At 46.3% G+C, this 26,542-nt stretch overlaps 1 long non-coding RNA gene across 2 annotated transcripts in view; it reads right to left on the bottom strand.

Annotated features, from left to right (window-relative positions):
• Positions 1 to 17,701: 17,701 nt before the first annotated feature.
• LOC135186245 (uncharacterized) overlaps positions 17,702 to 26,542 on the bottom strand; it is a 38,596-nt gene continuing 29,755 nt past the window's right edge. For both annotated transcript variants that reach the window (XR_010306786.1, XR_010306787.1), the window contains 3 exons: positions 21,163 to 21,328; positions 19,096 to 19,219; positions 17,702 to 18,713 (listed from right to left, as the gene is read on the bottom strand). This is a non-coding gene — a long non-coding RNA (uncharacterized LOC135186245). The remainder of the gene's footprint in view (positions 18,714 to 19,095; positions 19,220 to 21,162; positions 21,329 to 26,542) is intronic.

Below are 26,542 nucleotides of genomic sequence, written 5' to 3'. Positions count from 1 at the left end.
CTGGAGGTGCTGATTGATACCTGCCTGAACATGAGCCAGCAGTGTGCCCAGGTGGCCAAGAGAGCCAGTGGCATCCTGGCCTGCATCAGGAATGGTGTGGTCAGCAGGAGCAGGGAGGTCATTCTGCCCCTGTACTCTGCACTGGTCAGACCACACCTTGAGTGCTGTGTTCAGTTCTGGGCCCCCCAGTTTAGGAGGGACATTGAGATGCTTGAGCGTGTCCAGAGAAGGGCGACGAGGCTGGGGAGAGGCCTTGAGCACAGCCCTACGAGGAGAGGCTGAGGGAGCTGGGATTGGTTAGCCTGGAGAAGAGGAGGCTCAGGGGAGACCTCATTGCTGTCTACAACTACCTGAGGGGTGGTTGTGGCCAGGAGGAGGTTGCTCTCTTAGGTGGCCAGCACCAGAACGAGAGGACACAGCCTCAAGCTGCACCAGGGGAAATTTAGGCTGGAGGTGAGGAGAAAGTTCTTCCCTGAGAGAGTCATTGGACACTGGAATGGGCTGCCCGGGGAGGTGGTGGAGTCGCCGTCCCTGGAGCTGTTCAAGGCAGGACTGGACGTGGCACTTGGTGCCATGGTCTGGCCTTGAGCTGTGTGGTAAAGGGTTGGACTTGATGATCTGTGAGGTCTCTTCCAACCCTGATGATACTGTGATATTGTGATATTCCTTCCCAGCACTCCTCTCAAAAGCTTGACAGAGGCTGACTCTTGGGCAGAGCCAGGGGGAGCAGGTGCTGCACTCTGAGCTTTAACCAAAGTGTAGCTAGGTAGCATTCAGCAGATCACTTACACTCAAAGACTACAAAAAGCAACTAGGCTGAGCCTCGCAGAAAACATACATGGCTTTGGTGCCGAGCTGCTGAGATCATGGTCCACCAAGCACAGAGTGGCTTATGGGCTCAGTTTTCTATGTGCATGTGATTTTATGAACACTCAGAAGCCTCATACAATTGTCAAAGCTGAACGACTCAGCTTTTTTTTCTTTTTGTGGCTCAGCCCTGTGAGGATTATAACATTTGATCACCTTGTAAGTAGCTCACAGGTGGAGCAGAACCTGTTAGGTGAGCAGACTGGGCAAACCCCTCAAAAAGGACACTTACCTTTCCTTCAAGGAAGAGGCAGAGGGTTTTCTTGTCCTTTTAACCAACAGTTAGTAGGTAGTACACCACCTTTGGAGGAAAAAGGCCATTTCCAGGGGTCCTTAAATCTGTTTAAACTGATGAGCAGCAACAGGGGGAGCTGTGCCAAGCCATTTTTTGCAGATGGCACACCATTTTGTAATGAAGCAGTGCTACTAAAAGATGTACTTTAGGATGTTCAGTCTATTGTTTTGAAGCATCCTCTGGAAATGCAAATGCACAGCTAGAAAAAGAACCTTGATGTAGTGCCCTGTTTCAACACCAGTTTTGCCTTGCATGCTAATGGGTAAGTTTTCATGCCTGAGCTACACTAACTGTGCTTCTTTCCTGTTTCTATTTATTTTGGAAGCCATATATGTTTACTAAATCAGTTGAAAAGTGTTAATGACCAGTTCACAGAATACTAATGTGGATTCAAATTACTCTCACATGAATCAAGACAAATTAAAAAGTGCTATTTGATCATAAAGTGCTTCAAAACCCTGTCATAAGAATCCTACTACCTTGACATAATGATTTCTTCTTTAGTTTTTTTTTCCCCATTCTATCAGATATTTAAAGTGATCAAAAACGTGTGGGGACAAGGATGTGTGGATTATCTCCAGGTAACAGAGGAGAATGAAATAAACCCTCTGCCTGTGTGTATGCATGCATGGCAGGAGTGGGGTATCCAAATCATTGCACCACAGACATCTTTTGTGTGTGCCTGGAAAGGATGGAGGAGTCATTGTGCCACATTGTGACTCAGTGTCCCAGTCTTCAGGTTTCACCTCTTTTTTTTCCTCAGGGCTGCATAATATGCTACATATCAGGACTAGTTGTGCCTGTGTCACAGCTCTTTTGCTTGCACCACCAGTGCTGATACAGAATCATAGAATCAAGCAGGTTGGAAGAGACCTCCAAGATCATCCAGTCCAACCTATCCCCCAGCCCTAGCCAGTCAACTAGACCATGGCACTAAGTGCCCCATCCAGGCTTTGCTTGAACACCTCCAGGGATGGTGACTCCACCACCTCCCTGGGCAGCCCATTCCACGTAGCATATTATGCAGCCCACAGGAAAAAAAAGGTGAAACCTGAAGACTGAGACACTGAGTCACAATGTTTCCAATAGAAATTTTTTTATTGCTCTCAGAAAATTAACTGAAATTGAGCTATATCCCAAAGAAACTGATTTCAGTGCACTTCAGCTTGGTCCCATCATGAGCTGATACAAAGCTGTGCTTCAGGACTGCCTTCCAAGTATGACTTATACTCTAGAGGGAAGAACTTCCAAACTATGAAATTCCCACAGGTTTTAATGGAGGAGAGTAACTACATTCAGTGACCTCCACAGGGAAAAGGCAACCAGCTCAGACATAACAATACACATGCTGTCTGGGAGCAGTATGCTAGCTAAGAGCACATGCCATGCCCACTGACCATACCTACACACAGGTGACAAGGAGCACACCACCTCTAGTGAAACAGGCTCTAGTACTGCTGCTCATAGAAAGCTTTCTTTTCCCTCTATTCTTTTCTTCCCATCTGTTAAGATTTACCTTTTCCAGGCTCCCTGATGTTGTAAGTTAACCTCTTAGTGCTTTCTTCTCCCAGTAGAAGGCAGAAAGCTGACTGTAATCATACTAATCATTACATCTCATGATGCCTCGTAAGCTGAGCCACAAGGAGCCACTGGAAAGTAAGAACTTAGCTCTTTGCTCACCTTTTCCTTATGCATGAAGGGATAAGTGCAGGTGCAACAATTCCTTAACCATAGTTGTCCTGAACTGCAGTTAAGGAACACAAAGCAGGATGTGAGGCTGGGCTCAGCTCCTCCACTACCATTCTGCAGAGAGCAGGTAGAACATTCAGCTCTTTCTTTACTCTCTTATTTTGTCTTCAACACAAAAATGTAATCTATAATGGGTATTTATTGCATGACAATCAAGCCTCATCTAGGAAACAACCAGATTCATAGAATCAATCAGGTTGGAAGAGACCTCCAAGCTCATCCAGTCCAACCTAGCACCCAGCCCTAGCCAGTCAACCAGACCATGGCACCAAGTGCCTCATCCAGGCTTTGCGTGAACACCGCCAGGGATGGTGACTCCACCACCTCCCTGGGCAGCCCATTCCAATGCCAATCACTCTCTCTGGCAACAACTTCCTCCTGACATCCAGACTACTATCCACCAGTACCCCCAGGTCCCTTTCTTTCTGGCTGCTCTCAGCCACTCTGTCCCCAGCCTGTAGTGCTGCTTGGGGTTGTTGTGGCCAAAGTGCAGAACCCTGCACTTGACCTTGTTAAATCTCATCCCATTGGCCTCTGCCCACCCATCCAGCCTGACCTGGTCCCTCTGCAGGGCTCTCCTATGTTCCAACAGATCAACACCTGCAGAAGGGGCAGGCTTTCCAACTGTGCTAGTTTGAAGCTAGCTAGGATGTTTTAGTGAGAAGGACTAGATTACAGGCTGTGAAAGGAAAACAAGAATGATGTCTAATTCACTCATAGGCTTGCTGAGAGGTATAAGAACAAGAACCCAAACATAGATAAGGGAGTCTTCTTCTTCTGCCTTTGAGCTCCGAGATGCATTTCTCTGTAGCCTCTCTGCTGTTTCTCAGATTAATCCACTTTGCTTCCTAACCCCCTGGCTGAACCTCCATTCTTCTTTGGGACTGGGGTAAGGTTGAGGGGGGTGGGAGAATGTGGAAGGGTGGTTGGGAGCCCCTCCTGGGGACTCAGGTTTCTGGGAGGGCTGTTGTGTTTCTGTAATATCTTTTCCCTTGTATATGTCTGTCTATAGCTGTATATACTGTAAATACCTGCTTGTATATTGTGCTAAGCTGTAAATACAAATCTTCATTCAATTTCCAGAGCTGGCTGAGTCTAGTCTGGGTGATTTCCAAAGTGGGGGGGGTGAGGTGGGTAACACCCAAAGCACTACACCAAGCTTCTCCATTTCACTCAAGCCAATTTTATCTAACCAATTTTTAACAAATCTAAACCATTGCCCACATCTACTCCAGCTATGAGGCACTGGTAATCGAGTCAAGCACCATTGCCTGTGAGAATAGGGAACTGCAGAAAATGACTTCTCAGCATTATGTAGTGTCACAGCACAATTTAAATAACACGTTCATTATTCAAGGTCTCATCATTTGTACATATAGAAACAGACAGAGGGAGGTGAAAGAGGCTTTCAAGAACTGAATAAGTGAACTGTATCATTGCAAGCATACTGTGCCAGGCCACAACAACCCCATGCAGAGATACAGGCTGGGGTCGGAGTGGCTGAGAGCAGCCAAACAGAAAGGGATCTGGGGGTGCTGATTGATACCCACCTGAACATGAGCCAGCAGTGTGCCCAGGTGGCCAAGAGAGCCAGTGGCATCCTGGCCTGCATCAGGAATGGTGTGGTCAGCAGGAGCAGGGAGGTCATTCTGCCCCTGTACTCTGCACTGGTTAGACCACACCTTGAGTGCTGTGTTCAGTTCTGGGCCCCCCAGTTTAGGAGGGACACTGAGATGCTTGAGCGTGTCCAGAGAAGGGCGACGAGGCTGGTGAGAGGCCTTGAGCACAGCCCTACGAGGAGAGGCTGAGGGAGCTGGGATTGGTTAGCCTGGAGAAGAGGAGGCTCAGGGGAGATCTTATTGCTGTCTACAACTACCTGAGGGGAGGTTGTGGCCAGGAGGAGGTTGCTCTCTTCTCTCAGGTGGCCAGCACCAGAACAAGAGGACACAGCCTCAAGCTATGCCAGGGGAGATTTAGGCTGGAGGTGAGGAGAAAGTTCTTCCCTGAGAGAGTCATTGGACACTGGAATGGGCTGCCCGAGGAGGTGGTGGAGTCGCTGTCCCTGGAGCTGTTCAAGGCAGGACTGGACGTGGCACTTGGTGCCATGGTCTGGCCTTGAGCTCTGTGGTAAAGGGCTGGACTTGATGATCTGTGAGGTCTCTTCCAACCTTGATGATACTGTGATACATTCCTTAAATACCTGATAGGTTGTTGGGAAGTCCTTGCAAAATTAAACCCACAGTGTTAATTTAGGATGAGTGTTGTATTTAGAGTGGTGATGGCTATTACATATTGATGTTGCTTGTAAAGGAAGGAACAGAAGTGAGAGACACTCTGCTTTCTGGGTAGGAACCTCAGACATTATTATGTTGATAGACAAAAGGGCTCTTACAATTGTGATTTCAGAGATCTAGTATTAAACTCATGCTCTTCTCTATGATTTGAGTGGATATGTGTTTGTTTCTGTGCAAGGTGGAACTTACTGCAGAGGTTGTTGTCTTGATTTTCACATGCACTTAGATTTCAAAGTGAAATTGTTGCACTTTCTGTCTGCCACTTCTGGTTGAAGAAGAGCATGCTACAGCTTTATTACAGTGCTCTGTAACCCTCTATTCCAGCAGGTCTTGCAATAGCTTGTTTATGCAGCCTTAATTTCATCTCAGAACAGGCTGGGTCTATTCTGCCAAGCATATCTGCTCCACAGCACATCCTGCATCCTTTCCTGGGTACTTCTGCTGCCATTCAGCTGCACAGTTGGATTCTGGGCACCTTCCTCTGTACACTTTGCTTTCTTCTGGTAGAAAAACTGTCTCTATGCATAGCAAGGATGCTACTATAGATTCCACAGATGGTCAGATCAACATTACAGACACTGCAGAAAACATTTTCCCCATAGGACACCAACAATCTCTGTCCCTCAGTGCTAGTGTAAACTGGCAGCACCGAGGTCAGCTGAGCTGCATGAAGCTGCAGTGGGTCTGGCTTTGTATTATGTGGCTATTAAAAAAAGATAATGAGGCCATGTCACTCATCCAGTGAGCATACCCTACATCCCAATGCCTTCCCTGCTGTCTGTGCTGCTCTTTGGGTGAGTTAGCTATGTACCCAAACATATCCCTGCAGGTCAGACCAAAATCCATCCTTGCCCTCTGTCTTGTCTTTGGGCTACTAGTAGGAGATACTTAAAGGACAAGAATAAGAAGACAAATCAGAAATCACTGTGCATACCCCCTCAGCTTCCAGCAATCAGCTGCTCAGAGGACTTTCTGCACTAGAGCTTGCCACAGTACCATCATGTTAATAGTCCCCCATGGACCTATCGTCAGCAGTGTAGCTTATTTATTTGAACTCCTAACATCCTGTGGAATGAGCTCCACAAAATAATTATGCCCTGCATGACAAAAGTTTGCTATGAATTCCCTCTGTGCTTGTAGCATTGGAACACCCTTAGGTCCTGTATTGTCAGAAACAATGCATTAGTCACTCTCTAATCACTTTCTCCATGACACTCATTATTGTGCACATCTCTGTCATCTTCTCCTTAGTGGATCCTCTGAAGGGTCTAGACTATTTACTCTTTCCCTGTTCTCTCTTCCTATACCTCTCCTAGTTCTATCCCTTTGAAACACAACAATCAGCCAAATGCAAGATTCAAGATGAGGGCACATTGGAAAAGTGCATGGCATAGATATCAAAAGTCTAATTTGACAAGAAAGACAATTTCCTGTGACCAAAAAGTGCTTAGCAGGTTTGGCTGCCACCAGGACAATTACAACAGCATTGGCTAATAAATGGTAGTAGTAATAAACAGACTGGTTTCTTGGAAAACAACATGACACCAAGCTGGGGGCAGATGTGACTGGGTTGGAGGGCAGAAGGGCTCTGCAGCAGGACCTTGACCGCCTGGACACATGGGCAGAGTCCAAGGGGATGGCTTCAATAGCTCCAAGTGCAGGGTGCTGCACTTTGGCCACAACAACCCCATGCAGAGATACAGGCTGGGGTTGGAGTGGCTGGAGAGCAGCCAGACAGAGAGGGATCTGGGGGTGCTGATTGATACCCACCTGAACATGAACCAGCAGTGTGCCCAGGTGGCCAAGAGAGCCAGTGGCATCCTGGCCTGCATCAGGAATGGTGTGGCCAGCAAGAGCAGGGAGGTCATTCTGCCCCTGTACTCTGCACTGGTTAGACCATACCTTGAGTGCTGTGTTCAGTTCTGGGCCCCCCAGTTTAGGAGGGACATTGAGATGCTTGAGCATGTCCAGAGAAGGGTGACGAGGCTGGGGAGAGGCCTTGAGCACAGCCCTACGAGGAGAGGCTGAGGGAGCTGGGATTGGTTAGCCTGGAGAAGAGGAGGCTCAGGGGAGACCTCATTGCTGTCTACAACTACCTGAGGAGAGGTTGTGGCCAGGGGGAGGTTGCTCTCTTCTCTCAGGTGGCCAGCACCAGAACGAGAGGACACAGCCTCAGGCTGTGCCAGGGGAGATTTAGGCTGGAGGTGAGGAGAAAGTTCTTCCCTGAGAGAGTCATTGGACACTGGAATGGGCTGCCCGGGGAGGTGGTGGAGTCGCCGTCCCTGGAGCTGTTCAAGGCAGGATTGGACGTGGCACTTGGTGCCATGGTCTGGCCTTGAGCTCTGTGGTAAAGGGTTGGACTTGATGATCTGTGAGGTCTCTTCCACCCTTGGTGATACTGTGATACTGTGATACTGTGAAAGACACAAAGAAAAAAAGAAGTGGAATAAAAAAATAATCACAAGATAATTTTCTGAACTAAGCAGTCAGTTCTTTACCCCAACATCTACTGAAAGCTTCTTTGCTCTGGGAGGGAATTCTTGAAGAAGTTTACCACTTCAGGGGAATGAAAAATAAGGGAAATGCAGTGTTGACTCTCGAGGTCTCTGTGATACAGCAGACAATTGCATCTGCTCTGCTACTGACCCCTTGAACAGGGTTTCAGCAAATCTATGCATTTAAGAAACACTACATGACAGCTTATTACTTGCTGGAACTGTCACTTAGCTCTAGCTGCAAGTGACTCAGCTGAACAAATATCATCTCATACATTATCATGTATCTGTTAGCTGCAAGATTGCTTTATTATGCATGGTCAGCACAACACTTGTTCTCTTACGAAGGCAAAAACCTAGGGTATATTTAGGCTGAAGAGCTCAGTATTGCAATAAGACACTTCTAGAGGCAGCAGCATCTCTTGGACGGTCTCAAAGCCCCTGTGTCAGCAGTTGGGCTCCTCAGCACCGCTTGCTTTCTGCTGGCAAACCCTCACTGTTCCTCTCTAATTCACAGCAGGGTCAAGGCAGCTCTTCACTAGGACAAAGCACGCTGGCAATCACTGGTAGTTGATGGGAGGTAAAATCCTAGCAGGGCTGTGACAGTCTGCCATTGGTTCAGCCCCTTCACTGGCTGAGTCTCACGAAGCCTACAGGACCATTACAAACCGTCAGGTCCTCATTACACTTTTCTCTTACACTACTCTTTTTCCTCTAGTGAAACAAAACTTTCTCATTCAAAATACATCTTTCACACAGCAGCCAGGTGCTGATTTAACAGCCAGTAATTGGGGTTACCTCACTGGGATCTGGAATTGCTCTCTTCAAACTGCCCTCAAGAGTTAGGACCCTTAATGACATACAGAGTTAAGCACCCAGGCACTTGTCTGGTGCACGGAGCCTCTGCAGGTGACAGAGATCCAGACAAGCTGTCGATAATGATGCAAGATCACACTCCCACGTAGCATGCCCAGTGTAACTGAAATCATTGCTGTTTGCTTTGATCTTTTATGTCAGTAGGCATTTGGATGTTCTTCGAGGAAACACCAACTTGCCAAGTCTCCTGTTATCATTTAGTAAACATCAAACAGGTTCAGCAAGTACCTCTTGCTCTGCTGGCTTTGCTGCTCTAGAAGTTCACCTTCTCAACTGGCAGGCCACAATCACAAATTCCATGAACTCACAGTATCACAGTATCATCAGGGTTGGAAGAGACCTCACAGATCATCAAGTCCAACCCTTTACCACAGAGCTCAAGGCCAGACCATGGCACCAAGTGCCATGTCCAATCCTGCCTTGAACAGCTCCAGGGACGGCGACTCCACCACCTCCCCGGGCAGCCCATTCCAGTGTCCAATGACTCTCTCAGTGAAGAACTTTCTCCTCACCTCCAGCCTAAATCTCCCCTGGCGCAGCCTGAGGCTGTGTCCTCTCGTTCTGGTGCTGGCCACCTGAGAGAAGAGAGCAACCTCCTCCTGGCCACAACCACTCCTCAGGTAGTTGTAGACAGCAATAAGGTCTCCCCTGAGCCTCCTCTTCTCCAGGCTAACCAATCCCAGCTCCCTCAGCCTCTCCTCGTAGGGCTGTGCTCAAGGCCTCTCCCCAGCCTCGTCGCCCTTCTCTGGACACGCTCAAGCATCTCAATGTCCCTCCTAAACTGGGGGGCCCAGAACTGGACACAGTACTCAAGGTGTGGTCTAACCAGTGCAGAGTACAGGGGCAGAATGACCTCCCTGCTCCTGCTGGCCACACCATTCCTGATGCAGGCCAGGATGCCACTGGCTCTCTTGGCCACCTGGGCACACTGCTGGCTCATGTTCAGGCGGGGATCAATCAGCACCCCCAGATCCCTCTCTGTGAAGAGAATTTCTTTCCCTATGGTTCTGAGTAGAGGTGGAAAAATGGAGTGTGTGGTTGCTTGTGTGTTACTGCATAAGTGTTTCAAATTGCTGTTCAAGCAGTAAAGAACTTGCATCTAACCCCAGGGAGTGTCTAACCCCTCTGCAGAAGCAAACCCAAAGCGCTGCCATTTCCTAAGGGCAAACCCTCCTCTAACACAGCTGCAAACCTGGCTGGACACCACAGCCCTTGTGCCATAAGATTCATGTTCTGGGTCCGAGCTGAGAAGAATGACTCACTCTATAGATCCAGCCAGCACATTTTGACCCTACCCCACACTTTCCTTCTTACTTGTTCTCACTTTCAAAACTGAGCACAGTGGGTTTTGCAACAGAAATGGTGCTGACTCATCAAGATGAGTCCTCAGGCAGGTGGGAAGACACCAATGTGCATCACCAGTGCAAGGCTAGTGAAGCAGAGCAGCAAGCTGAGACTGGGAAGCCAGTATGTTCAAGGGACAAAGAGTAGCTCATTCTGCTTGTTCAGATAGAAACATTTACACTTCCACTACCCAATACAATTGGCCATGGTGTGAAGAGAATTATTTAGTTTGGAAAAGATCTTTAAACTCATTGAGTCTAACTGCAAATCCCACACAGCCAAGTCCACCACTAAACTACGTCCCTAACTGCTACATCTATGTGTCTTCTAAGTCCCTCTGGGGATGGCAACTGCACTGCTGCCCTAGGCTTGACAAACCCTTTTGGTAAAGGCATTTTTGCTTATCTTCAACCTAAGCTTCCCCTGGAGCAACTTGAGATAATTTGCTGTTGTCCTATCACTTGTTTCTTGGGAGAAGAGATCAACATGGAAGACAAAGTCTCCTCAGGTGGGAATTTTTAAGAGACTTTTATGGGACCTGCTCACAGTGTATGGCCATAGGAGAAAATGCAAAAAGATTATGTAACCCAGTCTTAGTGCTCACTTAGAATCATAGAAACAACCAAGTTGGAAGAGACCTCCAAGATCATCCAGCCCAACCTAGCACCCAGCCCTGGCCAATCAACTAGACCTTGGCACTAAGTGCCTCATCCAGGCTTTTCTTGAACACCTCCAGGGATGGTGACTCCACCACCTCCCTGGGCAGCCCATTCCAATGCCAATCACTCTCTCTGCCAACAACTTCCTCCTAACATCCAGCCTAGACCTCCTCCAGCACAACTTGAGACTGTGTCCCCTTGTTCTATTGGTGGTTGCCTGGGAGAAGAGCCCAATCCCCACCTGGCTACAGCCTCCCTTCAGGTAGTTGTAGACAGCAACGACATCACTCCTGAGCCTCCTCTTCTCCAGGCTAAACAGGCTGTTCCAGGCTTTCTGCCTGGCTGCTCTCAGACACTCTGTCCCCAGCCTGTAGTGCTGCCTGGGGTTGTTGCAGCCAAAGTGTAGAACCCTGCACTTAGCCTTGTTCAGTCTCATCCCATTGGCCTCTGCCCACCCATCCAGCCTGGCAAGGTCCCTCTGCAGGGCTCTCCTACCCTCCAACAGATCTTGTGGCATCCTCGGTGATGCAGGGAAGGAGGAGAAAAACATCCTGGTAACTATTTAAATTTAGGTGATGTGAGAGAGGGCTTAAATACAATCTCCAGAGTAGATGGTGTGAAAAGGTGAGGAAAGCAGCTTCTCACCTGCACAAAATGAAGGATGCTTGAATGCAGAGAAATTCACAAAGCAGGGAAGAACCATTTGGGTTTGGAATTTAGTCTAAGATGACTCTTTGGAGAAATTACCACATATTATGACTAATAAAATGTTGAAAAATGAGGGCATAGTGACTAGTCAGGATATGAGAAGTTGTTTGTTTGATTGTTCTTAATTAAACAAAATTTGGTTATAAAAAATAATGGAATTTGCCTTTTGATCCAATTTTTTTGGGGGAAATATTACCTTCTGTTAAAAACCAACACAACTCAAAACATATAACATAGTACAGCAGAATAAAAACTGACTAAAACACTGCTATTGGTTCCCACATCTGAATATGGGTGCAGCCAGTAAGTGTTCTCAATGTCCCTGTCACTTTCTCTGAAACCCCAGAGAAAATACTTGAAATATTTTAAACTGGCTACTCTGAGGGCATAGAAAGGGAAAAAAATGGGCCAAAGAATCGTTGGTGAGGTAAAGACTGGTCAGTTATAATCTGCTATTTGGATCAGCTTGTAAAATGAAGCCATACTTTAAAATAAAACGTTTTAATACAGGCAGACACCAAGTCAGATATGTCAAAAGAGAGAATGTAGGTCACACTAACAACACAGAATGCTATATCCTGAAATGCAGTGACACTGAAAAGGACTTCAGAAAATCAATTTACCATGAATTCCCTATGCAATCTATGAGCTAAGGTTAATGCAAGACTTGCATGATTATGCAGGAGACTATGATATTACAGGTAGGTATCACTGATGGGACCAGCATTGCTATGTCCAGTTCTGGTATCCAATTTTCAAATAATGATGATTCTGGGATATTAAAAGGAAACCAAGAATGAGTCAGTCAATTATTCAAAATCCTGGAAGCCTTCTCTGCACATAACAAACTGTAGGGAGACATCCCCCCCTCCCCCCCAAAAAAAAAGGAGAAATAACTCATTGCAGTGCCAGGAAGTGCTGGGAGGGGATAATTCTGATGCCAGTGGACTTTCAACTAGGGATCAAAACCACAAAAAAAAAAATTCATGATTGAGAAATGCATGTGGGCAAAAAAAAAAATCCCTGTTTGCTCTTTTAATGAGTGAAGTAAGTATTAGGTTAAACTTAATTCCATGGGAGCAATGGGTAGAAAAAAACCCTGTTGTCTTCTCAGTAAGAAGCCTTTATGAAAGAGACACTGCAGCTCATTGGAGACCTAGGGGTTGAAATCACATGGCTGGCACAATAAAAGAAACAACATTAGATGTTCTTAATAAAGCCTCAAGATCATCATACACTACAGGTATTTTGACACAAAGAGGAAGCAGAAGTCAAGGGAAAATAACTGTTTGTGTTCACACGGTAAGCAGTTAACCGCTTTGCTTTCAAAGCAGAAGAATCCACTGCCTTAAGAAATGCAGGACAGAAATTAAGTCTGTGTAAAAGAATTCATGAGCAGGTAGGCAAAATAAAGATAAGTAATAATTTCACACATCCACACAGACAGAGGCACACACCCAAGAAGTAGGAGGACTGAAGGAGGAAGAAATGACTGTTTAAGGAGGATGCGTTCAAAGATCCCAGATAATTTCTTTGCAGCCATATTCAAAAGAGGATTTTAAGATGTCATTTCAGCACATCCTATGTAAGAAAAAGGAAACAAAGATTGTTTTCAAGGCAGAAAGTGCTGCAGAACTTGCATTTGGGAGCAACAGATCTCCAGAACTGGCTTGTGTGCATGCAAATATTGTCAGGGAAGCATTGGAGGAACTAATTAAAAACTACATCCTCGCTCGTTACCATCAGCTGCTGGAGAGCTAGAAGCTGCTGTATGAGTATCAGCTTTAAAGAACACAGCCTGGAAAACTCTGCTCTGCCACCAGGAAAACAAATCTCTTAACAGAAAAATAAAATATGAAAACAGGCCAATTATCAGTGTATAAAAGACAGACAACAGGGCCGAATTTTTCAAAGGAAAACGGCCTCAAGTACAAGCACATCTGATTAATCTGCTGCTCCTTCTCAAAACAGCTGTTAGCCTTCATCACACAAAGTGACAAAGGGAACAAAATCAACTTGGGAAGTAAAACTCACCAAAGAAGAGGAAGAATGAAAGGCTTTCAATTGCTTGGACAATGAGGTGACTCAAAGAACTGTTAGGTACAGCATTGTTGAATGTTAGCAAACAGGAGAAGGGGCTGCAAAATCCAGCTGGTAACACTGGAACTGGATACAATTATTGAGACTTGTCCAATATCATGAGAATATTATGAACCACTTCAGAAGGACCTAATAACTAAATAGAGGGAGAGATGGCAAATGAAGGTCACTGGAGAGAGAGATGTATGTGAATGCATCTTAGAAAGAATTACTCCCATGCATCTGTGCTAAAAAGCCTGCACTGACACCACCTTCCAGCACACACAAACCCTGATCTGCGAGTAGATGTTGCTGACACTGCTGGAAGAGCTCCGGTAAGGAAACAAAATGCTTGTCTGGATCAAGACCTGTGCTAAATATGTGACCATTGGAGGGGAGGGGGGATGGAATGGAGTAAAACTGTGGGCAGCTGCTTGCAAATCTGTCCGTGTGCAAGAACAGGCAAAGAAATAAAGCAAAACAAAACATGTTCCTTCTGCTCCACCATACACCACTCAGCCACAAAAGGTACAGCCTAAGCTAGAAATAGTGAGGCCATTACAATTCCCGTTTGTAAAGGAGTGATTTGGCCTTTTGGCTCAGCGTAGCCCAAGGAATTGCAGAAATGAAATGGGTCCCAGAAGAGGCCCCAGAAATGATCAGCTTGCTGAGGAGAGAGCGGAGGGAGGCTCATCCCCTGTGATGGGTCCATCCGCTCCCCACAGGCACCAAGTTTTGGCATAGGGAGACTCTGGTAAGAAGCTGTAACGAACTAACCCTGGGGGATTACCCTGATGAATTACCCCAGGGACTCAGGGAACGGTCAGAAGAGGACTTTAGTGGCCACATTCCCAGCCTCTGCAGACAGGGAGGTTAGGAGCCCTCTGAACCCCAGGATGGGAATTGCGGTCCCACTGCAGTGACCACAGCTCAAGACACAAACCCAGCATGGGAATCTCCATCCCTGCAAGAGATTTTGGAAGCCTTCTTCAAGATAAGGTCCAAATGTCTGAAGCACTCCAATCAATGTAGCTGAGGTCCAGAGATTTTGGAGCAATACTGGCTTCATTTATGTGAAAGTGGGGGCTTCATGTGGACTTAGAAGCCTGGCAACATAAACGTTAAGGCTAAACGAAAAGATCTATCTTCATAATGGAAAGAATAACATTTTATTATAACCAACTTTCTGGAGATCTTAGCGACAAACCACAAACTGCTCAGTATTTTCTGGTCTAAAGAGCAGGCACAGAGCAGCAGAAGAGAGCATCTGAGTGTTTTACACTCTGCTTTCCCGCACCGTGCATTGAGCTTGCCTAAGACCTAAGCAGCGTTTGATTTGAGACTAACAATAAACAGGGGGGGAAAAAAAAGGATTGCCAATTAAAAATGTGGGGCATCTATTTTTAACAGAACGCTTTCAAACTTTGGGCTGGCTACGAGAGACAGGCAGTGCCATCTGTTGGGGAAAGCCAGCTGGTTCAGGAGACCGCAGCGGGCACGGCGCTGCCTCGCCTGCCCTAGAACAAAAGCCCACTCCGACTCGCTACACGAGTACCGAACAAACTCCTGCTGGTGAATAGCAAGGAGAGGTTAAAACCAGCTAGGTGGATCCGGCACCTAACCGTGTTAAGCAGCAGCTACGAGAAGTGTTTAATACCTTTGCACCCCTCTCCAGCAGCAGGTTCAGATGGGCGGAGGTTGGCGTGGGGAGGGCAGGAGGAGCCGCGGTGGGGTTAAACCCGCACGACTTCGGCCACTGCTGCAGCGACAGCAACTCTCCTCCCTTGCCGTTTCATGAGTCAGCGCCTCTGCTGTTAAGACTTCGCACTCAAATTGAAACGAGCAGCGGTCCTGAGCGGAAGGAAGATCAACCTGGCAAGCTGAGGTGGTCTGTCAATATTTGGGGCTTGCGTAATTTTTACTCAGCTTTGTGCTGGTGATTTAGCTTTTACCTATCCAGCAGCTGGGTGGCCGTAGCCAAATGCAGGGTTCGATAGTCGGCGCTGGATGCAGAAGCCCACGCAGTTAACATTCAAACACACTGCATGCAGCGTGTGAATTATTCACTGGCACCAACCTTCCCGGGGATGTGTGGATATCCTCACACCCGCACGGCACCAAACCTTGCCGGGGATGTGTGGATATCCTCACACCCACACACGGCAGCGCCAACGCACCTCTGCCCATCAGCTGAGCCTCTTAGCTAACCGTGCTCTTCCTGCAGCTATTGAGCAGGCTGCTGTTTTCATTTACAGGGCAGGGTAGGGCAGCGGATATCGAATATGGACATTTTTTGTGCCCAGTGAGGCACTGACACATCGGCTAGAGTCACGTTGATGGTTATTCAACAGAACTGCAGTAGCCGCTATTTTTGCTCCGTTCCCACCGCAGCAATAAAACGGTAACACGAAACAGAAAGTGACACACCAGATAGACTGAACAGCAGCTGCCCTTAAAATCCAAGCAGCCCCCGTGGACTGATTTGCCATCCGCAAATGGCTACCTTTTCCCTTTGGTTTGTTTGTACTCTGTGTGTGTGTGATTAAAGAAGAAGTGGGGGAAATGGAGTCCTATTAGTAGTAAGCACAATGAGACCAGAAATACATTTCCTCAGCTGAATAATTGTGCTTTGAGAGTTGTGTGGAGAGGGGCAAGGAGTGCACCAACAAGGTGTTTTAAGAAAGGATTACCAGTGCCATGGTCTAGTTGACTGGCTAGGGCTGGGTGCTAGGTTGGACTGGATCATCTTGGAGATCTCTTCCAACCTGGTTGATTCTATGATTTCACTGCCCAGTCCTTGCTTGATTGGTAAAAATTAATTTTTCAGCCAACACCAAAGCAAGCAGTTCTGTATAAGTGGTGAAAACATACACCAGATGAGCCCATGGGCAGGATTAATGCATAGACAAGCTTTCAGAAGAGACTTTCCCTCCCCCTTGTTTAAAACAGATAGATGTATTTTGAACTAAGCTAGGTAGACTCCATGCTGCCCTGTTTTAAGTATCACAGTATCACAGTATCATCAGGGTTGGAAGAGACCTCACAGATCATCAAGTCCAACCCTTTACCACAGAGCTCAAGGCTAGACCATGGCACCAAGTGCCACGTCCAACCTTGCCTTGAACAGCTCCAGGGACGTCAACTCCACCACCTCCCTGGGCAGCCCATTGCACATCACAAGGTACAAAATGAATAAAGCACTTCTCTGGTGCCAAAGGGGAGAGTGACTGAAAACAACACTTGCAGGACCATTTCACTTGGAAAATGGGCAATCTGCTGGTTTGCTTCCAGCTGAACTCTGCAAGTGTGCAAAGTACAATCAGAAAGAATATTAAACTTTGATGAAGTTAACCTAAAATTGTATAGGCTTGGACTGGAAACACAATTATATTGTATTCAAATGCCAGGGCTTCTTTCTGAATAGAGACAAAGTATTCTGTGGAGTAATATTCCCTGGGGAGACTGAACTTAGTAGCAGCTTCAAACTCAAGACAATATACAAGCCAAGCAGAACTAGAGCTAAAAATATCCAGTGACCCTATCACTGCTTTGCCTGTGATAGTTGTCATCTTTTCGTAACATGTGTTCACAGATATGTCACCATTGTCATCATCATCATCATCAATTCAAGGGAGATGTTGAGGTGCTGGAACATGTCCAGAGAAGGGCAACAAAGCTGGTGAAGGGCCCGGAACACAAACCCTATGAGGAGAGGTTGAGGGAGCTGGGGGTGTGCAGCCTGGAGAAGAGGAGGCTCAGGGGGGACTGCTGTCTACAACTACCTGAAGGGAGGCTGTAGCCAGGTGGGGTTGGTCTCTTCTCCCAGGCAACCAGCAATAGAACAAGGGGACACAGTCTCAAGTTGTGCTGGGGGAAGTATAGGCTGGATGTTAGGAGGAAGTTCTTGCCAGAGAGAGTGATTGGCATTGGAATGGGCTGCCCAGGGAGGTGGTGGAGTCACCATCCCTGGAGGAGTTCAAGAAAGGCCTGGATGAGGCACTTAGTGCCATGGTCTGGTTGACTGGATAGGACTGGGTGCTAGGTTGGACTGGATGATCCTGGAGTTCTCTTCCAACCTGGTTGATTCTATGATTCTATGATCATCTGTTGTCAGACTAGTGGCAAAAGAAGACTTGCAGATTTTCCTGGATGTTTCCTCTCTCTGCTTGTTCCAGCAGTAACATTGCCCACTTACCTTTTATTCCTCCTGTCTGGCACGTTCTAGTAATTCTCACTCATAATCAGACCTTGTGTTCTCAAGATTTCTTTTCCCCTTTTGTTTGTTTGTTTGTTTTTTAAAGGACTTTTACAGCCATTTATTTTCTTCTTGTCTGTGTTATGTTTATTTCTTCTGAGGCAGGAAGGACAGAAATCCCTTTTTCTATCTTCCACACGTCTCCAAGAGTCTATGACTCAACTCATCCTTTTGTTTAATAATCAAACCAGCAAACCAGACACATTCAATACTGGATGAACATGGAACCAGCAGCACTGCAGAGCTCAGCTGAAAGGCCTGGCTGCAGTGCTCCTAGCTTGCTGAATCTGGAAACACCTTCCAGCTCCTATGACTCTTTTGCCTGTGTGTCAGAATGAGTCCCAGGTCTTAACCAAATCTGATTTTCACTGGGAGAAGGTCAGAGTGTACAGGTTAGGAACAAGCCACAGCCTGCTGTGTTAGGTCTGAATGATCTGAACAACAAGGTGCTGGTTATACAGAGTACAGCCATAGAATGTAATAAGGATTTTAGTATTTATGGCATTGAAATGGACTTTTTTTTCCTTCCCAACTCAAGAAATCACATTTCCAAAGTGAGAAAAAAAAAATCAACTATTACCTAACACTAGTGTCTGATACCCATTGCTGGAATTCTTTTATCATACCCAGTAAGGCACAGCTTTGGTCAAAATCCATTATTCTATTGAGACAGGCCAGGATCAGTAAGCAAGGTAAATATATGCAGAACTTCACATCTCAGTGGGATGAGCCAAGTGAGTAAAGACAGAATTGTACTGAAAAAAGTATATAGTTAATGCTCACAACAGGTCAAAGCCATCCACTAGGTGAATTCCACGAGGGATGCCACACCAAACATGCAGATTTTAAGGCTATGTTAGTCTGCCTGATGCTGACTTAGTCTAGAAAGAGTCTGAGCCTGAAGGAGCCCAAAGGTGCCAACAGTCACTAGCAGGTGGTGAGTGCCCATGCTGAAAGACCACATTTAAAACCCTGCCAAACATCTATTTGCCTCTTCAGCTCCTTAGTTACCTTTGTGTTATTTGGAGGGTCTTTGGTTTATTCTTTTTTCTTTTGTCTTTGAAGGATTGATTTGTTGCTATCTGATATGAGCTATAAAAAGACAGACAGTCTCTATCAGCTTGCATCTAAACCTCTTTAAGATCTGTAACAAGCTCTTATAACCCCCCTAAAAAAAAGAGTGATGCCTAACTTTAGGTGTGCAAGCAAACATTTTTAGCCTCAGAATAGAACTGAGGTTGGCCAGGTAAGCTTTGCTGCTCTCAACTAAGCTCCATATGGGATTTAGGATGTGATCATTCACATTTATGATGACTGTCAACCCAACATCTGCTTTTACCATATTGGACTGTGAATATTTCAGATCAACAACTGAAATCCAGATGTGTTTGTGTCATGAGCTCTATGCACTCTACTTGAAATGATTTGTCTTTAGAAACAGAATTAAGGATGCACTCATGCTTGCAACACTAACCTGAAATGTTCCTAGTGCACTGCAGAGCTTTCGTGGGAGAATCCAACCACCTGGGTCCAAATTCCCTAATACCTTGGGCAAGAGGCATGTGCAGCTGGCACTTGCTCCTTTCTCAGTGTGACATCTGGAAGCATAAGACAAACCATCATCACATTCTACACCATTATTAGCCCCACTTTGAATTCTCTTGCACTAAATACCCCATCTTTGATGATAGTCTCCCTATTAAGGATAGCATCAAACTTTATGGTCACAAAATGCACAAAAGCAGTAATTCCCCTCCTCCTCCTCCTCCCCCCATCCAAGCCTCTCTACACAGTTGATAATTTACAAAAGAAAAAGGTTTATACAAGCAGTACCTTGGATGTGTTATCAATTACCTTGTCCCTGTCTGCCTCTTTTTTACTATTCAAGTTGAATATTTCTGCCCTGGTCAGTGGTCTCCCTTTCCTTTCCTCATGTAGGGGAAGTGGAAGGATGAGAGCTGGAGGAATGATGACTTAGATGGAGCAAAATGAGCAGAACAGGCTATGCAGCACATCACACAACCTCAGGGCACAGCTGTAAGATTGTTTCTGACTGAATTTAAGAGTGCCATAGCATTAGCCTAAAGACTAAACATGGGGTGGGGTGGGGTTGCATGTATCTGATGTTTCAGCAACCACCCTGCTCCCTGCCAAATGGTAGAATATTTCTGCTTACAACACAGGAAAGTTGCTGTCAAGACTCAACTCATATCAGAACTTTTAAAGACCTGTTCTTAGAATATTTTTTCTTTGTTTTGTCATCCCACCAACCTTGGATACTCCCTGGTGCTACACACAGAGCTAATGTGCACACACACAAAGGCCACACATCCAGCTGCTCTCCTGCACTTTGGAATCAGACATGGATGCCTGGATGCTGACACCTAGCTCTTGCAACAGAAAACAGGTGTGACCAGCTCCACCTGGAGTTTAAAGTTTTGCTGCTTTCAAGAGAGTGTGGTGGATTGCTTAATTCTCTCTGTGGGCTAGAATATGCAGAACTGGTCTCTCTCTATGATTAGTGTGTTCCAACAAGGCTTTCAGACTCTGCAACACGATGGAGAAGGACAGGAGTGTGCATAGCTACCTGGCAACTCCCTTCAGTCACCAGGGAAGCTGCCCACAGCCCTGCTCCAGTCTGTAGACAGAAGTGTGCCCAGAGGACAGAGGATGGATTCACTCTTCCTAGAGGTACACTTCAGAGCTTTGCTGCAGAACTTCAAAGCACAGCAATGAGTAAGGTAAAAAGATGGGAAAAAGACAGAGGGAACTGCTCAGCATAGACAGGGAACCTACATTTACCAGTCTGGGTCTTGGATGCAGTTTATTTTCCTAATCTTTGCTCACTAACACATTTATTGGATCACCTAGTTCAGATGAGCTGGGCCTGTTTAGCCTGGAGAAGAGGAGGCTCAGGGGTGATCTTATTACTGTCTACAACTGCCTGAAGGGGCATTGTAGCCAGGTGGGGGGTCTCTTCTCCCAGGTAACCAGCAATAGAACAAGGGGACACAGTCTCAAGTTGTGCCAGGGTAGGTATAGGCTGGATATTAGGAAGAAGTTGTTGGCAGAGAGAGTGATTGGCATTGGAATGGGCTGCCCAGGGAGGTGGTGGAGTCACCATCCCTGGAGGTGTTCAAGCAAAGCCTGGATGAGGCACTTAGTGCCATGGTCTGGTTGACTGGCTAGGGCTGGGTGCTAGGTTGGACTGGATGATCTTGGAGGTCTCTTCCAACCTGGTTGATTCTATGATTCTATGTGTGCAGCTTCAGAAGCATGTTCCTTTGTCACTGCCCTTTCCATGTTCTAAGGAGAATGTAGATTTCTTTTATATTGCTTTTAAGAAAATGGCTACTGGCAGCCAGCAGCAGCAGTGACAAAAGTTTTTCACTGGAAAACACTGATTTATGAAGAAGGTCAAAGAAATTATTTTTTCAGAACAGAGTTTTTTTGGGGGGAAAAAATCCCAAGCAATAGAGATTAAAGACATTACTCTATTCACCTGAGACACTGGAGACCTAGATTCAACTTGGAGCTTTACCTGACTTGATTTTGGCCTCAGCCTATCCCAGGCGAATGTCCTGACCAAATGCATCCAATCTCAGCTTCAGGTACTGTCCATAGGAATTTCTGGGGCCTCAGAATTAAAAATGTTCCTTGTATACTCATCAAGAAAGCAGGCCAATGGCAGGAGTGGGACTCCAAATCTGCACAATGAATGGGAAAGAAAAACAGGTGTGAAAAGAAGTTGGTGCCATGGTCTAGTTGACTGGATAGGGCTGGGGCATAGGTTGGACTGGATGATCTTGGAGGTCTCTTCCAACCTGGCTGATTCTATGATTGAAGTTTGCCCCAATGACATGAAAAGAAAAAATCCTCATTATACAAGATCAGTGAGAAAATGCTCTACACCAGTAAGATGCTTAGTTCCTTGCATTTAAAAGCAGGGGGAAAATAGAATTTCTCCTATCAGGACTGAAATCTCTATTTATGATGATAAATATGCTTTAGCCACCCTCCTGGGGAGAAAAACAAACAAGTGAAACCCAAACCACCACCACCACCAAAACCAAAACAACCCAAAATAATACCCTACCAAAACAAGCAAACCAACCAAAAATACAATCAAATTCTAATAGCCCTAAGCCCTAGGAAAACTCCCAGTCACTTTATTCAGTTTCCTCTGGATGAATACAGATTTTGGAGTTCAGGAGGTGGCCCTAAAATTTCACACCTCCTCAGCAGCACAACTGAACACAGAAAAAGCAAGCTCAAAAGGATCTTGAAACTCTTCTCTTCCCCCTAAGGAATCATGCAGCAATGTACAAGTGGCAAACGTGATGTGTGATTTCCTTTCTCTTTGCCAAGATTTGGATTCCTTTTCTGGGTGAGGTTGTTGTGCTCTCTCACTGCCACTGCAGCCCCAGCAGATGCCATAAGGCTGAGGGAGCTGGGGTTGTTTAGCCTGGAGAAGAGGAGGCTCAGAGGGGACCTCATTGCTGTCTACAACTGCCTGAAGGGAGGTTGTAGCCAGGTGGGGGTTGGTCTCTTCTCCCAGGCAACCAGCAATAGAACAAGGGGACACAGTCTCAAGTTGTGCTGGGGGAAGTATAGGCTGGATGTTAGGAGGAAGTTGTTGGCAGAGAGAGTGATTGGCATTGGAATGGGCTGCCCAGGGAGGTGGTGGAGTCACCATCCCTGGAGGTGTTGGAGCAAAGCCTGGATGAGGCACTTAGTGCCATGCTCTGGTTGATTGGCTAGGGCTGGGTGCTAGGTTGGACTGGCTGATCTTGGAGGTCTCTTCCAACCTGGTTGTTTCTATGATGATTCTAGGATGAAGTTCACGATTTCCAGGCTCTGCATTTCCCACGCTGCTTAGATTTACTTGTCACTATTTTCCTGCTTGATAACTGCAGGGATGAGAATATTAGGAGTGGCAGCCTAATCAGTGACCACTCTGGGCATTCAACCTGTCAGAGCTGAAGAGTCATGAATGAGCTGCAGTGGGTCAGTGATATGCTAACACATCAACTAGAGCAGGAGGGTCCTTTACAGCGAGGCTCTTCTTCATCATTTACCCAAGAGAGAAACAGAAACCATAAAACAGAACAAACAAACAAATAGAAAAACAAGCCAAAAGCAAGCAAGGATCAACAAAATAAATCACACAACACAGATATAAGTCTTGATGGAAATATAATAAAATATATTCTTGTCCTTTAGCATCAGGCAGATACTGAACTAAAGGTGATATTTTTTTCCCCCAAAATTTTATCCAAGATCTGACCCTTTCTCAGATAGTGGATCCAAACCAAATTAAATATTAACATACTCTTATAAATTTCATTGATAGCCTTTTAAAAAATACATAGGACAAAACCCACAAGTGCAAGCAAATGAATTCAAATGTTCACATTGCTCAATTAAAGCTCAGCCAGAGATGGGCCTGGGCAGCTATGGCCCCAGTTCAACAAACCACTTAAGCATATGCTTAAAACAAGCTCTGGATCAATTCCCAGTGAGGATTAATGCATGTTCATAAATGCTTCTCTCCTTTGGAGATCACAGAATTAAATATCCCTGGGAAAAAAAAACACTTTAAAAGTAAAAGCATGGTTTTGGTTACTAGTTTTCAAATTAGTTGAAGCTAAACTGAATATTCTGGACTCAGCAAACTCTCCACAGCCAAATGTTTACTTTCATTCTACAGCACCTTGTGCAATGAAATGAAAACTTCAGAATGCAGGACAGAGAGGCTGCAGGGTAAGGTGATGCCTGAAGGTGGAGGTTAATGCAGAAGGACTGGCTGAGCTTTCCCACTACATTAGAATAGAAAGCACGTGACTAGGCTGGCTAAGCTGGTAAATACTGATAAATCCATCCCTTGCTATGTCTGCAGCTTTGCAGGGTGTCCTGTGCATGTCCTGACACTCCTGGTTATGTGTTGAATCAAGAACGTGAACTGATACGAAGTGAAACGGTTTATTTCCCTCAAGCTCCTTCTGTGCCTGGACAGACTGATGTTCACACTCCACTTTTTCTGGTGAAGAGGAGGCTCAGGGGAGACCTTATTGCTGTCTACAACTACCTGAGGGGAGGTTGTGGCCAGGAGGAGGTTGCTCTCTTCTCTCAGGTGGCCAGCACCAGAACAAGAGGACACAGGCTCAGGCTGCACCAGGGGAGATTTAGGCTGGAGGTGAGGAGAAAGTTCTTCACTGAGAGAGTCATTGGACACTGGAATGGGCTGCCTGGGGAGGTGGTGGAGTCGCCGTCCCTGGGGCAGTTCAAGGCAAGGTTGGATGTGGCACTTGGTGCCATGGTCTGGCCTTGAGCTCTGTGGTAAAGGGTTGGACTTGATGATCTGTGAGGTCTCTTCCAACCCTGATGATACTGTGATATTGTGATACCAAAGAAAGAAATTTTTGGTTGGATCCACGTTATTCATGTTTTGCAGAGAATTTTTGCCTACATATACCAGTTCTGCTGGGGCAAGCCAGCAGAGACCTATTGACTTAGTGTCATAGCAAATGGCATGGCCTTATAGTCGGATGAAATACTAACTCAAGGGGATGGATACCTTCACTGGATCAAAGAGCAGCTAATGAGAAGCAGAACACTGGTTTTCAAAGAGGGTTTAAAAAGTTAGAGCAGAAATCACTAAATACACTGCAAAAGTTGCAGTAACTTTCTGACAGTTTGCTTGCCTACAAACCTCTATGCCCTGATTTATTAATAGTAGCTACCGTGCCAAGTGCGTGTCATAAAGGATAGATGCTGCGTGCCCACGCTCTGCTTGGAACTGCATAAACATGATCATCAACTAAATTTGACATCACAAGCAAAACAATGAAAATAACTTCCAAGTGGCAGGCAGTATCTGAGAAACTGTATGAAGCATCTGCATTAGGAAAAATGAAATTTGTCTCCACTGATGGAGGGAAGGGACCTTTCTTTTTCCAAAGGAATTCAGGTGCTTCAAGAAGCAGATGGGTGCACAGTGGGATTTTCAGAAGCTCTTAGATGGCAACTCCCACTGAAATCACTGTGTATTAGGCAGTCAGGGATTTTGGAAAATTCACATTACCTGCATCTTTAAGCACCTAAATACCTTTAAATATTTGGCCCAAAGACAGCTCACTGTAATGGCATAGGAAACAGAACAGTCCCTGCTCAAGTGAAAGTAGTTTATTGTATGGTCAATTAATTTTCAAGCAAGAGAAATGCATATAAGCAATTAGGAAGAAATATAATCATAGAATCAACCAGGTTGGAAGAGACCTCCAAGATCAGCCAGTCCAACCTAGCACCCAGCCCTAGGCAGTCAACTAGACCATGGCACTAAGTGCCTCAGCCAGGCTTTGCTTGAACACTTCTAGGGATGGTGACTCCACCACCTCCCTGGGCAGCCCATTCCAATGCCAATCACTCTCTCTGGGAAGAACTTCCTCCTGACATCCAGCCTATACCTACCCCGGGACAACTTGAGGCTGTGTCCCCTTGTTCTGTTGCTGGTTGCCTGGGAGAAGAGGCCAACCCCCACCTGGCTACAATGTCCCTTCAGGTAGTTGTAGACAGCAATGAGGTCCCCCCTGAGCCTCCTCTTCTCCAGGCTAAACACCCCCAGCTCCCTCAGCCTCTCCTCATAGGGTTTGTGTTCCAGGCCCCTCCCCAGCTTTGTTGTCCTTCTCTGGACATGTTCCAGCACCTCAACATCTCTCTTGAATTGAGGGGCCCAGAACTGGACACAGCACTCAAGGTGTGGCCTGAGCAGTGCTGAGTACAGGGGAAGAATAACCTCCCTTGTCCTACTGGCCACACTGTTCCTGGTACAGGCCAGGATGCCATTGGCTCTCTTGGCCACCTGGGCACACTGCTGGCTCATCTTCAGCCTACTATCCACCAGTGCCCCCAGGTCCCTTTCCTCCTGGCTGCTCTCAGCCACTCAGTCCCCAGCCTGTAGTGCTGCTTGGGGTTGTTGTAGCCAAAGTGCAGAACCCTGCACTTGGTCTTATTCAATCTAATCCCATTGGCCTCTGCCCACCCATCCAGCCTGTCCAGGTTCCTCTGCAGGTCACTCTGCAAGGCCAGAACTCTTGAGTTGTGACTTCTGAACAGCATTCTGTAGTTGAAAGAAGAGCTGTGGTGCACATAGGTATCTTGGGCAGTTCTTGCAAGGGTATAGCAGAGATGCCACAGGTCACTTGACCATCTGAAGTGGGAGCACATCTGGAATACATGGCCTTGATCCCACCAAAGAGTAGAAGACAAGTGTGGTGCCTCGGTGTTTGTGAAGGGAGTCAGGGGCTGGTTAGTGCAAGGGCTTCAGGAGGGGGACACACCCTGCAGAGAAGGCAGGCAAATGGGCATTGGAGGCATTTGTCTCTGGCTCACGAGGAAGACATCTCAGCAATCACAGTGTCTGTCTAGAGGAAGCTCAGAGATTCCAAAGGTGGACCTGTAAGGTTTATAGGGACATTTATGCCCACCACTATGACAGGAAGGGAACACTGCAGGTGCCATGGAGATGAGACACTGCTGGCTCACTGACATGTAGCTTTCTAATTCTACTGAGAAAGAGAAGCCCATACAAATCCTTTGAGTTCTACTTCAGCAGAGGGAGCCACAAAAAGGTTACCTACAGCCTGGCTTGCACCGAGGCTTTGCCCCACTAGCCTGATGCCCAGGAAATCAAATCAGTTTCTTGGCTTATCTTTCACACAGGAGGAAAACAACACTTACAGTTTTGCACCATGCCACCTTTTAGCAGCAGAAGAGACTTTATCCTGCATCCCCAGCCTGTGTATCCCATCCAAGTGACTTCATTTAACATGGAAAAAAAACAAGCAGTGATGGAACAGACCCTTAAGTCATGCTCCTAGCATAAGGCATGCACAAGAATTTAACAAGTGGGATTTACTTGA

This window comes from Pogoniulus pusillus, chromosome 24 (assembly GCF_015220805.1).
Source record: "Pogoniulus pusillus isolate bPogPus1 chromosome 24, bPogPus1.pri, whole genome shotgun sequence".
Classification (NCBI taxonomy): Eukaryota; Metazoa; Chordata; class Aves; order Piciformes; family Lybiidae; genus Pogoniulus; species Pogoniulus pusillus.
This window is presented reverse-complemented; position numbering and strand designations above follow the sequence as displayed.